The 10,347-nt window shown below is 47.5% G+C and overlaps 1 long non-coding RNA gene across 1 annotated transcript in view; it reads right to left on the bottom strand.

The window, feature by feature from the left end:
- Positions 1 to 5,444: 5,444 nt before the first annotated feature.
- Positions 5,445 to 10,347, bottom strand: part of LOC130859289 (uncharacterized) — a 29,013-nt gene continuing 24,110 nt past the window's right edge. Inside the window, exon 3 of the long non-coding RNA XR_009055176.1 lies at positions 5,445 to 5,559. This is a non-coding gene — a long non-coding RNA (uncharacterized LOC130859289). The remainder of the gene's footprint in view (positions 5,560 to 10,347) is intronic.

Below are 10,347 nucleotides of genomic sequence, written 5' to 3'. Positions count from 1 at the left end.
CACGGAGCACCATTCTCAAAGTGGGGTTCCCCCCTGACCTGCATCAGCATCATTCCAAAGCTGGTTGAATACAGATTCCTGGGCACCAGCACCTCTGGGGACCCAGGAGTCAGCACTTTACTGCAGGGTGTGGGGGGGTAAGGGAACTTTAAATTATTCACTTAAATAAACATAAGGAGGGAGGAGGATGGGGAGAGCACCCCCCAGCCCGTTCCCTCTGTCCATCTATCCCCCGGCTGTCCGTCCAGGCAGCAGCTACACAGGGAACTATGCCTCACAGTGCAGCCAAGAAATAAAATTAAATATATATATACTTGTTGTCTGTCTCTCCCCAGGGAACATAAGCTCATGAGATAGATCTTCATGAGTTTAGCTCAGTCATTCTTAACCAGGGCTGATTTTTATCCCCAGGGAATATTTGGCAACATCTGAAGACATCTTGGGTTGTCACAACTGCGCAGGTGCTCCTGGCATCTTGTGAGTAGGTGCCAGGAATGCTGCTAAACATTCAACAGTGCACAGGACAAAACAAGGAATGATGCAGCCCCAAATGACAGTAGAGCCACGGTGGAGAAACCCTTTCTAGCTCATCTCTGATGCCCCAGTGCCTGGACCAGCGTCTGGCAACGCTTATGCAGCTGAAACATTTTTGCAGTGTGAATGAATAAAATGTTTAAATTAAATGTTGGATTTAATTTCAAAGCCTGTAAGTTCCCTAGAGAACCATTAAACCACGTGTTCACACTCTGCTTCTGGAAGCCTCAGGCTACATGGCAGAGTTTAGGGAACTCTGTACATGATGAAGGATTTTCAGCTCAACCCTGAAGACGTACATTTCCTGGTCTGTTTTACATATTGGGGTCCCAATTATCTGACAAGTTCTACTGCTTAAAAAAATGGGGAAACCTCTGTTCCAGACCAGCCCCTTCATTTCACTGAGCTGCAAGACACAACCCAGAGAAGCTGGGGTCCCCCTCAATGTGATTCCACAGAGAGCCAGGTCTGAGTCTCCTGAGTGCCCGGCTGGTCTTGGTCACAGACTGGCCACAGCTCTGTGATTTGCTAAAGACACGATTTAGGAGCAAGACGATGTGACATAACAGTTAGGAGCACCAGAGCTATATTAGGTGGGTTTTCATCCTGGCTCTGCTTCCAGTCAGCTGTGTGGCCTTGGAAAAGCCACTTAACCTCTCTGAGCTTTAGTTTTCCCTGAGGATCTATAAAAATGGAGACATTTATAGTACCTACTTTAGGGCATCCTAGGTGGCGCAGTGGTTAAGAATCTGCCTGCCAATGCAGAGGACATGGGTTCAATCCCTGCTCCAGGAAGATCCCACATGCCACGGAGCAACCAAGCCCGTGTGCCAAAAAAAAAAAATAGTACCTACTTTATAGGGTTGTGATGCAGATTAAAAGAGTTAAAACGTGAGAAAACGTTCAGAATGGTGTCTGGCACATAGTAACTGCTGTGTAGGACAGGTGACCAACTCACCCCGCTTTGCCTGGGACATTCTTGGTTTTAGCACCGAGAGTCCTGTGTCCCAAGAAAGCCCTCAGTCTGAGCAAAGCAGAGCACTTGGTTCTCCCAGCTGTATGTGTATGTTTGATTTTTTAAAAACCATCTGCATTAATGTTCAGTAATTGTCGATATGAATGTTCAGTCTGACTTTTCATTACTAACTACTGTTTTCACTTAGTACGTTACATATATTGAGCATGAGGGTAGGGTTATTGATGAATTGATTACACACATGGGATAGCAGAGGACATCTTTAGTCTACTTAATTTTTTTTTCTAGAGTATTCCTCTCGCTGGCTATGGTAATACATTACTGACTTTTTTTGCATTGATTTATGGGAGTGATATTTCTTGAGTAGTATTTTTTTTTACATTTTAATATTATTCCCCAGTTTTGTTTTTTTAATTATTTTATTTTATTTTATTTATTTATTGGCTCTGTTGGGTCTTCTTTGCTACACGCGGGCTTTCTTAGTTGCAGTGAGCAGGGGCTACTCTTCATTGTGGGGCATGGGCTTCTCATTGTGCTGGCTTCTCTTGTTGTGGAGCACAGACTCTAGGCATGCTGGCTTCGGTAGTTGTGGCACGTGGGCTTAGTTGCTCCGCAGCATATGGGATCTTCCCGACCCAGGGATGGAACCCGTGTCCCCCTGCATTGGCAGGTGGATTCTTAACCACTGTGCCACCAGGGAAGTCCCTTCCCCCAGTTTTATTGAGATATGTTGACATATAGCGCTGTATAATTTTAAGGTGTACAGCATAATGATTCGATTTTACTTTCTAATAACGAAGTAAATAAAGCTATTGGTCATTTTCTATCAATTTGTGAAAGGAGGCCCACAGCACCTCTACTTGGAAAACACTTTTATAGCAGTTGGTTTGTTACTGGATCTCCTCAAACAAGGGAACTCTGTTTCTTTTTTCAAAAAGTCTATATTTCAGGGAATTCCCTGGCAGTCCAGTGGTTAAGACTCGGCGCTTTCACTGCCATGGGCCTGGGTTCAATCCCTCGTCAAGGAACTAAGATCCCTCAAGCCTCACAGCGCAGTCAAAAAAAAAAAATAGTTCACCAGTTCAGACTACATTTTCCCCAGTCACACAGAATCTTAGAACTGAAAAGGTTAGGAAATATTTAGTACAACTGTTTGGGAAAACTGAGTCCAGAGAAGCCCACTCCCTTCCCATGAAATCATATGCTAGTAAATTTTGGACTTGGGCCCAAAATTCCAACTCCTGGGTCAGGGCCCTCTCAAAGGTTCTCAGACTGGGTTCCACACCCAGAGACAAGTTTCAGAGAGAAGAGGGAGGCTAGGGAATAAGAGTGAAGCAACGTCACCATGCAAACTCCACCCCTCCTTCTCTCCCAGCAGCTCTACTTTTACCATTTGGACATTGAACTTCAGCATAAGTAGGCTCTGCAAAAGGATTCATGCTGAAAAAATATTTTTTGAAAGCCGCTCAATTATATCATAAGACTGACATATTTTCTTCCCTGGAAAATTTGCTGCCATGGAGAACACTTAACTATTTCTTTGACATTTCTTCCCCCTCTCTAATAGATTTTCTGCGGTTGGAAAAACAGATGTATGGGTCCTTTAAAAGGCAGCAGTTATAATGAAAGGCTCATTCACTCACAGGAATGGGCTGGGTGAGTCAGGACACTGGTAACAACCGACCCAAATGTGGAATCTCATGCCCATCACTTAGAAAAATGTCACTTGGGAAAATGCTGCCATTTGAGGCCACTTGATAGAAGCTTAGAGTGAGAGCTCAGGACGGCCCCGAGGTGGACAGCCCCCAGGAAGCAAGACAGAGGGGCAAACGGCAGTGAGACCACCTAGAACCCAGGGCCAGGGTGCTGAACATGGGCAGGGGAAGCTGCCGGCAGGTTGTGCCTCTCCCTACCCCCCTCCAATATGATTTTAAGCTGAAACAGACAAACCTGGCTTTGGAGTCAGGAAAACATCCTGGGTTGACCCCCAAGGGGGAGAAAGACAACCAGAAGTGGCAAAGTGTGCGGACTTTGTCCATGACGACCCTGGGCTCTCCCTCCCGGGGATCAAGGCTTAAAGGAAGAGCAAGGAGACATGAGTTGGTTGCCCAGAGCAGAGAAGGGAAAGCTCAGACTCAATACTCAAAAGGCCTGGGTTTGAATCCCAGCTCAGCCACTCACCAGCTGTGCAACCTGGGAGAGTTACCTCACCTCTCTGAGCACCCTTTCCTCATTGGTAAAATGTAACAGTACCTACCTTACAAGGCCAGTGAAGGCTTAGAAAAGAGGAGGGCTCTGCTCCGTGCCAGTGCCAAGGAAGTAGTTGCAGCTACTGTTTATTAAGTACCTACTAAGTGCCCATCTGTGGGTGCCAGAGCCTGAGCTCCTCACCGCTGGACTTTGTGGCCTCTGTCTACCAGGGATTCTCTCCAGTGTTGGAGGAGTTCAGAGTAGGGCTGTCACCGTTGTAATTTGGCGCCAAAATAGTTTTGGGTCAGAGAACATCCTGGGAGACTCAGAGTTCATCAGTCTTTGCCATGAATGATTGTGTTTGGCCAGCCCTCCCCACATAGTAGGAGGTCAAGAAATATTTGTTGAATGAGTGACTCAATGACAGAAGAAATTAATGAAAGACCAAATGTTGATGAATGTCTCCTTCTGGATGGAAAGAGATAAAAAACAAAACAAAACTCAGGAGTTCATAACATAATGTTGAATGAAATAAGCCAGATATAAGAGAATGTCCTGTGATATAAATGTGATGACATTTGTTTAAAGTTCTAGAACAGGCAAGATAAATCTAGGGTGACAGAAGTTGGAATAATAGTTCCCTGGGGGCTGGAGGAAACAAAGCTGTTCCCTGCCTACCACATATCTGTTCGCCTCTTCCTCGCAGCTACTGTAGCTACTTGATAAAGTTCTGGTCGATGAGACATAAGTGGAACTGTCAGGTGACAGCTGGAAAAACTTTTAAGGACTGGTTCATGCTCTTTGCCCTCTTGCCCCCTCTTCCTCCATGCTTCTTACTGAATACAGATGTGATGGCTGGATCTCTGGTTGCCCTGTTGGATTATGAGGATTAGCGCCACATACTAAGGTTGGAAGAGCTGGGAACTAGATCCCTGTCTACTCTATGGAGCTGTCACAGCAGCCCTGGATGGCTGGCCTGCTAACCTCTAGAGGTGAGAAAAATGATTCTAGGGTAAGCCACTGTTATTTTGGGGGTTTCTGTCCCATGAAGTTGAAGCTATTCTCCCTGCCCAACATCCCTATGAGGTTGGTACTGTTACTGTTGTACAAATGAGGACACTGAGTTACAGATTACATCCTTGCCCAAGGTCACATGGCTGGAATAGGGACAGACAAGCTGTGAGGTTTATTGAGGGCATTCCTTCTCTGGAGGCTACTGGGCACACATCACAGTCCTCCCATGCCCAGTTCCTGAGGTCCCGGGCAGAACAGCCCATGATCACAGGATCAAGAGTGTCATAATCACAGGCCCAACAATTAAGCCCCACTCACACGATGTCACTGACACCCCACTGACTATGGGACACGGAGTTACATCCCCATTTTACAGCTGAGACAATTGAGGCTGGGGGCACTGAATTTACTCTGTCATCCTCACAGAGCTAGGAAATGGCAGAGCTGGGGTTTGAACCAAGAGTCCCTATGAGCAAAAGCCACTTCTTATCCCCTCAGCCACATTGATATCAGACGCCATGCAGCCCAGCTCCCCATCAGATTCTGAGACACTCCTTTACAGCCCCTGACGCGTGGCTGGCCAGCCTCCATTTGCATACCTCCAGCGACTGAGAGCGCTTCATCTATCGCCCTGCAAAGGAGAAGCCTGGGAAGAAGGGTTCTAGTCCCTTTATGAGCCTCTGCTTCCTGCTGCCTGGCCTTGGCCATCCTGTGACTGCGCTGTCCTGGGGACTTTTCTCCAGAAGCGGCTTTTTTGTTCCTTGTCCAGTCCCTCAAGCTCCATGAGTGGGGTGGGGGTGGGGGTGACGTCTTCACTGTGGATTCTCGCTCTCTTTCATCATTTCCTGTTCATTTGAAGAGAAGGCAAGACTGTCACGGAGGATGATTTGGCAACAGTCCAACCAATGTAAACTGTACAGACTCTGTGACCCAGCTCTCTAACTCCTTGCACATGTGCCCAAAGATGGATGTGTGAAGCAGCTCAGAGCTGCGAAGTTTGTGAGCGTGAAACCTTGGAAACAACCTAAGTGTCCATGGATGGGGGACTGGTTACGACATCAGAGTGTGTCCTGCCAATGGAGGATGCCACAGCAGTTTAAAAGCTTGGGATTAATGTGTCCATCCAAGAGAAATGAGAACACACGCCCACACAAAGACTTAGGTGTGAACATTTATAGCAATATTATTCCTAATAGCCCCAGACTGGAAACATTCCAGTGTCCATCATCTGATAAATGGATAAGCAAAATGTAGTATATCTATACAACGGAAGAGTAGGGGGAAAAAAAAAAGATGATACATTCTACAGCATGGATGAATCTCCAAATAGTTATGCTAATAAAAGAAGTCACAGGCAAAAGATAATGTATTGTTTGATTCCATTTATAGGAAATGTCCAGAAAAGGCAAAACTACAGAGACAGAAAGATCAGTGGGTGCCTGTGGATGGGGGTGAGAGCAGGGATTGACTCACAAATGGGCTTTAGGGCCCTTCTTGGGGGGCTGGAAATGCTCTAAAACTAGATTGTGGTGATGGATGCACAGCTTCAAAAATTTGCTAAAAATCTTTGAGCTCTACACTCACAATGAGTGGATTTTATAGTATGTTAAGTAATACTTCATTCAAACTTGTTTAAGAAAGAGGTTGATAGGAAAAAAGGGGTAAGACGTTAAGTGAAAAAAGGAAGATGCTGGGATATGTGTATAAAAACAGATGATTGAACTTGGTGTACCCCCCAAAAAATAATAAATAAAAAAAAAGAAAGATGCTGAATAAAACACACAACTCCCATTTATGTAAAAAAATAAATGAAATAAAAACCCTCCCATATGAACATGAATACAACTATAAATAAATGCGGAGAACTGTGTCTTGAAAGCTTTTGACAATTGTTACTTCTGGGGAGGTGAGTAGGAATGGAGGGCTGGGGAGGGAGACTTTTAACATGAAAGTAGATTCCTTGGGTGATTTCTTTTAATTTAAAAAAATCAAGCAGAGAAAAAGAAAGAGAAGAAGGAATGCAGGGAATTCCCTGGCAGTCTAGTGGTTAGAGCTCTGCACTTCCACTGCAGGGGGCATGGGTTCTATCCCTGGTCAGGGAACTACAATCCTGCATGCCACGTGGTGCAGACAAAAAAAAAAAAAAAAAAAAAGGCAAAAGACGAAGCAATGCAAAGAAGAGAAGCTAGAGGCTGCATGCAGTCCATCCTCTAGCACCTCCTTTTACAATTTTTGGGCTCATGGATTTAGGGAACTGGCATTTGTAAGCAGTTAAGTTGGATGTGTCTAGACTTAGGAGGGGTTTAAGGAATGATCTAGACCCGTTCCTTTGCTCCGTAAGTGGAGAAACTGAGGCCCAGGGAGGGTCTGGGACCCATCCAAGGCCAGAGCTCATTGGGCCTGGGCCCGGGCTGAAGTCCAGGCCTGGGACGAAGCTCCCAGCTCTGCCCCCGCGCTGCACTCTGCACAAATTGTTTCGTGTCTCCAGGAAGGGGGAGTTTATAAATTTGGCCACATTTTGGAACAACAGAGCCATAAATGGACATGCCTGAGGGAGGCTGGGAGGTACCTGACCTTTGAGGCTGGGAGCGGGGAGAGGAAGGGAACACAGGGCGGGCAGACCCAGCGATGGCCCACATTCTCGCATTCAGGGGAAAATAAAATTGGAGAAAGGAGCTCACTCAGAGGAGGCTGCAGATAAAGTGAGTAAACGTCGAGGGCCAGACAGACCTGGTTCAAAATGCCCCCTTTGCCACTGTCTGGCTGGGTGACCTTGGGCAAATGCCTTTACCCGTCTGAGCCTCACCAGTCACCAAACCCTATGAATGATGATGGGGTTGTTTGCCTTGCTACAGAACCAGAGTTCAGGAGCCAAGGACATCCAGACTCTTGAAACGGACTTCTCAAAATGATTATTTTTATTAGACTCTGTTGCCTATGGATGAAAATTCAGGCTGCTTAGCATGGCATTCAAGGCCTCCACAGCCACAGAACAGCTTCGTCCCTCACCTCAGCCATGCACATCTATCTCTCTATTGCTTAAACAAGGTGGAGTGTCCCCTCTGCTGCCCCAGACAAAAACCAGGTCCCTGGGCGCCCAAAGTGGGGATCAGTTTAATTCCATGGTTCTCTTCCTTTTCCAAACACGTTCACTTTCAACTTCCAAACCTCTGTACTTCCTTCCAGTTGGACAACCTCCCCCACTCCACCTGGCTTCCCCTTTGATGGAAAGCCCACCTCAAATCCCCTCTTTTGGGCTTCCCTGGTGGTGCAGTGGTTAAGAATCTGCCTGGCAATGCAGGGGACATAGATTCCATCCCTGGGCCGGGAAGATGCCACACACCACGGAGCAACTAAGCCTGCGCACCACAACTCCTGCGCCTGTGCGCTAGAGCCCCTGCTCTGCAGCAGGAGAAGCCACCGCAAGGAGAAGCCCGAGCACCACAACAAAGAGTAGCCCCACTTGCCGCAACTAGAGAAAGCCCCTGCGCAGCAACCAAGACCCAATGCAGCCAATAAATACATAAACAAATTTATTAAGAAAAAAATCTCCTCTTCTGTGAAGCTTTCTTGGGTCTCTGCAGCCCCTTTGACTGATTCACTGTGCACTCAGGGCTGTCCCCTCCAAAGGAACAAATGAACGAATGCGTGGAATTCCTGACTGATTTGCCTCCCAGCCCTGGCACAGTTTGTAGTCAATACTGTTGGTTGAAACAGTAAAATCTGGATTCTCTCAGCCAACTCTGATCTGAATGCAACAAACACTGAAAAACATTCAGTCGGTCAACAAACATTTGTTGAGTTCCTACTACGCACCTGGCACATGTAAACAAACCAGAGCATTCCGGATGGGGTTCGGTGTGATCAGCACTATGAGAGAGTACCATAAGAGGTGCTGTTTCATAGACAGTGGCCAGGAGGTCCCTTGGAGGAGGTGGCATTAGAGGTGACACCTGCAGAGCCCCAGAAGGGCTGACCTGATTTGGGTTGGAGAAGAGCTCTCTGGATTCTAGGTGGTGAGTGGAGATGGGGTGGGGACAGTGGCCAGAGCCACGTGATGTGATTAACAGCAGTGTGGAGAGGTGGGGCCCAGCCACATGAAGACAGATGCCACAGGCGGCCTGCTGCACGGGTGGAACAGCTGACCTTCCAAACCTTAGATTCTTTGATTCTGAATCTTGTTTATGTTTTAAACACACACACACACACACACTCACACACGCAAAAAAAAACAAAACAAAACCCCTCAGGGCCTCAGGAGTTGGCTAAAGCCCATAAGATTGTTTGTTAGTTTTCTTAAAAATACATTTTCCCACTGAATCTTCAGTTTTGTGTTTCCAGCAGTTGGCATGCACCCAAGGGGACAAGTTAGCTGGGACAAGCGGGCTTCCGTCCCTCTGTCATTGTCCTCTGGATCACAGCTTGAGGCTGCTAAGAGGGTCATTTCCTGCGGCCTCAGCAGGCTGGGCGGGTGAGGTGCAGGGGCCAGGCCTTCCCACGGATGCAGCTGGGTCGGCTCCATTTCCCAAGAGGACACTGCTCTGGGGGAGAGGGTGGGGCCAGCAAAAGGCAGCCCCTGAGGTCAAGCAAGCAGCTCTGACCCAACACTTCATTAAGTCAGTGGCTCGAGATTTAACAAAACAATGTGGTGAGGTTCCCAGGCTAGCCCATAAGAAGAGCCTAAAGTATTGATATTAGAGTCATCTATCGAGGTAGGATAAGAGAAATTTAGCTCAGGAGAGGGCCTAGGCCACCTGAATTCAAAACTCACCAAATTTAAGCCACGTCACCCAGAAACGATCCTCTGAGGTGACAGGAAAGCCCCTCCACAACTCCAGACCCAGCAGGGGGACTCTGGGACAGGGACAGGGCACTCCAGACATGGGGCTCTCTGAACTCCATGACTATCCAAGCCACACATACACCCAGATTCTGAGTTTCTAGGTTCAGCCCCTCCTGGGCAATCTGATTTCTTAAACTGATGCCCCGCCCCCAGGAAGAGTGGGGAGTCTGCCAAGGCGGTGACCGGGCCACAACCATTATATTCCTCCCACAGACCTATGAATCTTGTATTAGAACCATGCATCTTCCTCTCATGCCACTCTCCCTGCTCATTACCTCCAGTCACCCTAGCTTGCTCTGGGTTCCTTCTTCCTGCCTCAGGGCCTTTGCCCCTGCTGGGTCCTCTGCCTGGATCACAAAGCAAAGTGCTCAAGGCACCTTAACCAGTTTCCTTCTTAGAGCTAACCAACAATAGTGATTTGTGTAGTAATTTGTGTGATGTCATCTTCCTCCCAAGACCACTGAAGACAGCCCACCAGCTGTGTCACGCGGCCTCCAAGGTCTCCGTGAAAGGGAAAGAGAAAAAGATGCGTACCTAGGAGGGTTCTGTGGCCTAAGCCTATAAGAGATGCACGTCCTTCTGCCCACATGTCATTGGCTGGAATCAGTCACAGGACCCATCCTAACTGCAAGGAAGGCTGAGAGATGCGGTCTAGCTGAGTGTCTAAGAGGAAGACGTGGATATGACTGTGTCACAGTAGGCCACGTGGTTCTCCAACACGAGAACAAAGTGGTGACGGGGGCCTGGACAGGCAGAAGCCCCCACTATTGCACTGCACACACCCTCCACG

Source organism: Hippopotamus amphibius, chromosome 8 (assembly GCF_030028045.1).
Source record: "Hippopotamus amphibius kiboko isolate mHipAmp2 chromosome 8, mHipAmp2.hap2, whole genome shotgun sequence".
Lineage (NCBI taxonomy): Eukaryota > Metazoa > Chordata > Mammalia > Artiodactyla > Hippopotamidae > Hippopotamus > Hippopotamus amphibius.
Note: the sequence above shows the minus strand (reverse complement) of the source record. Positions and strands in the feature narration are given on the sequence as shown.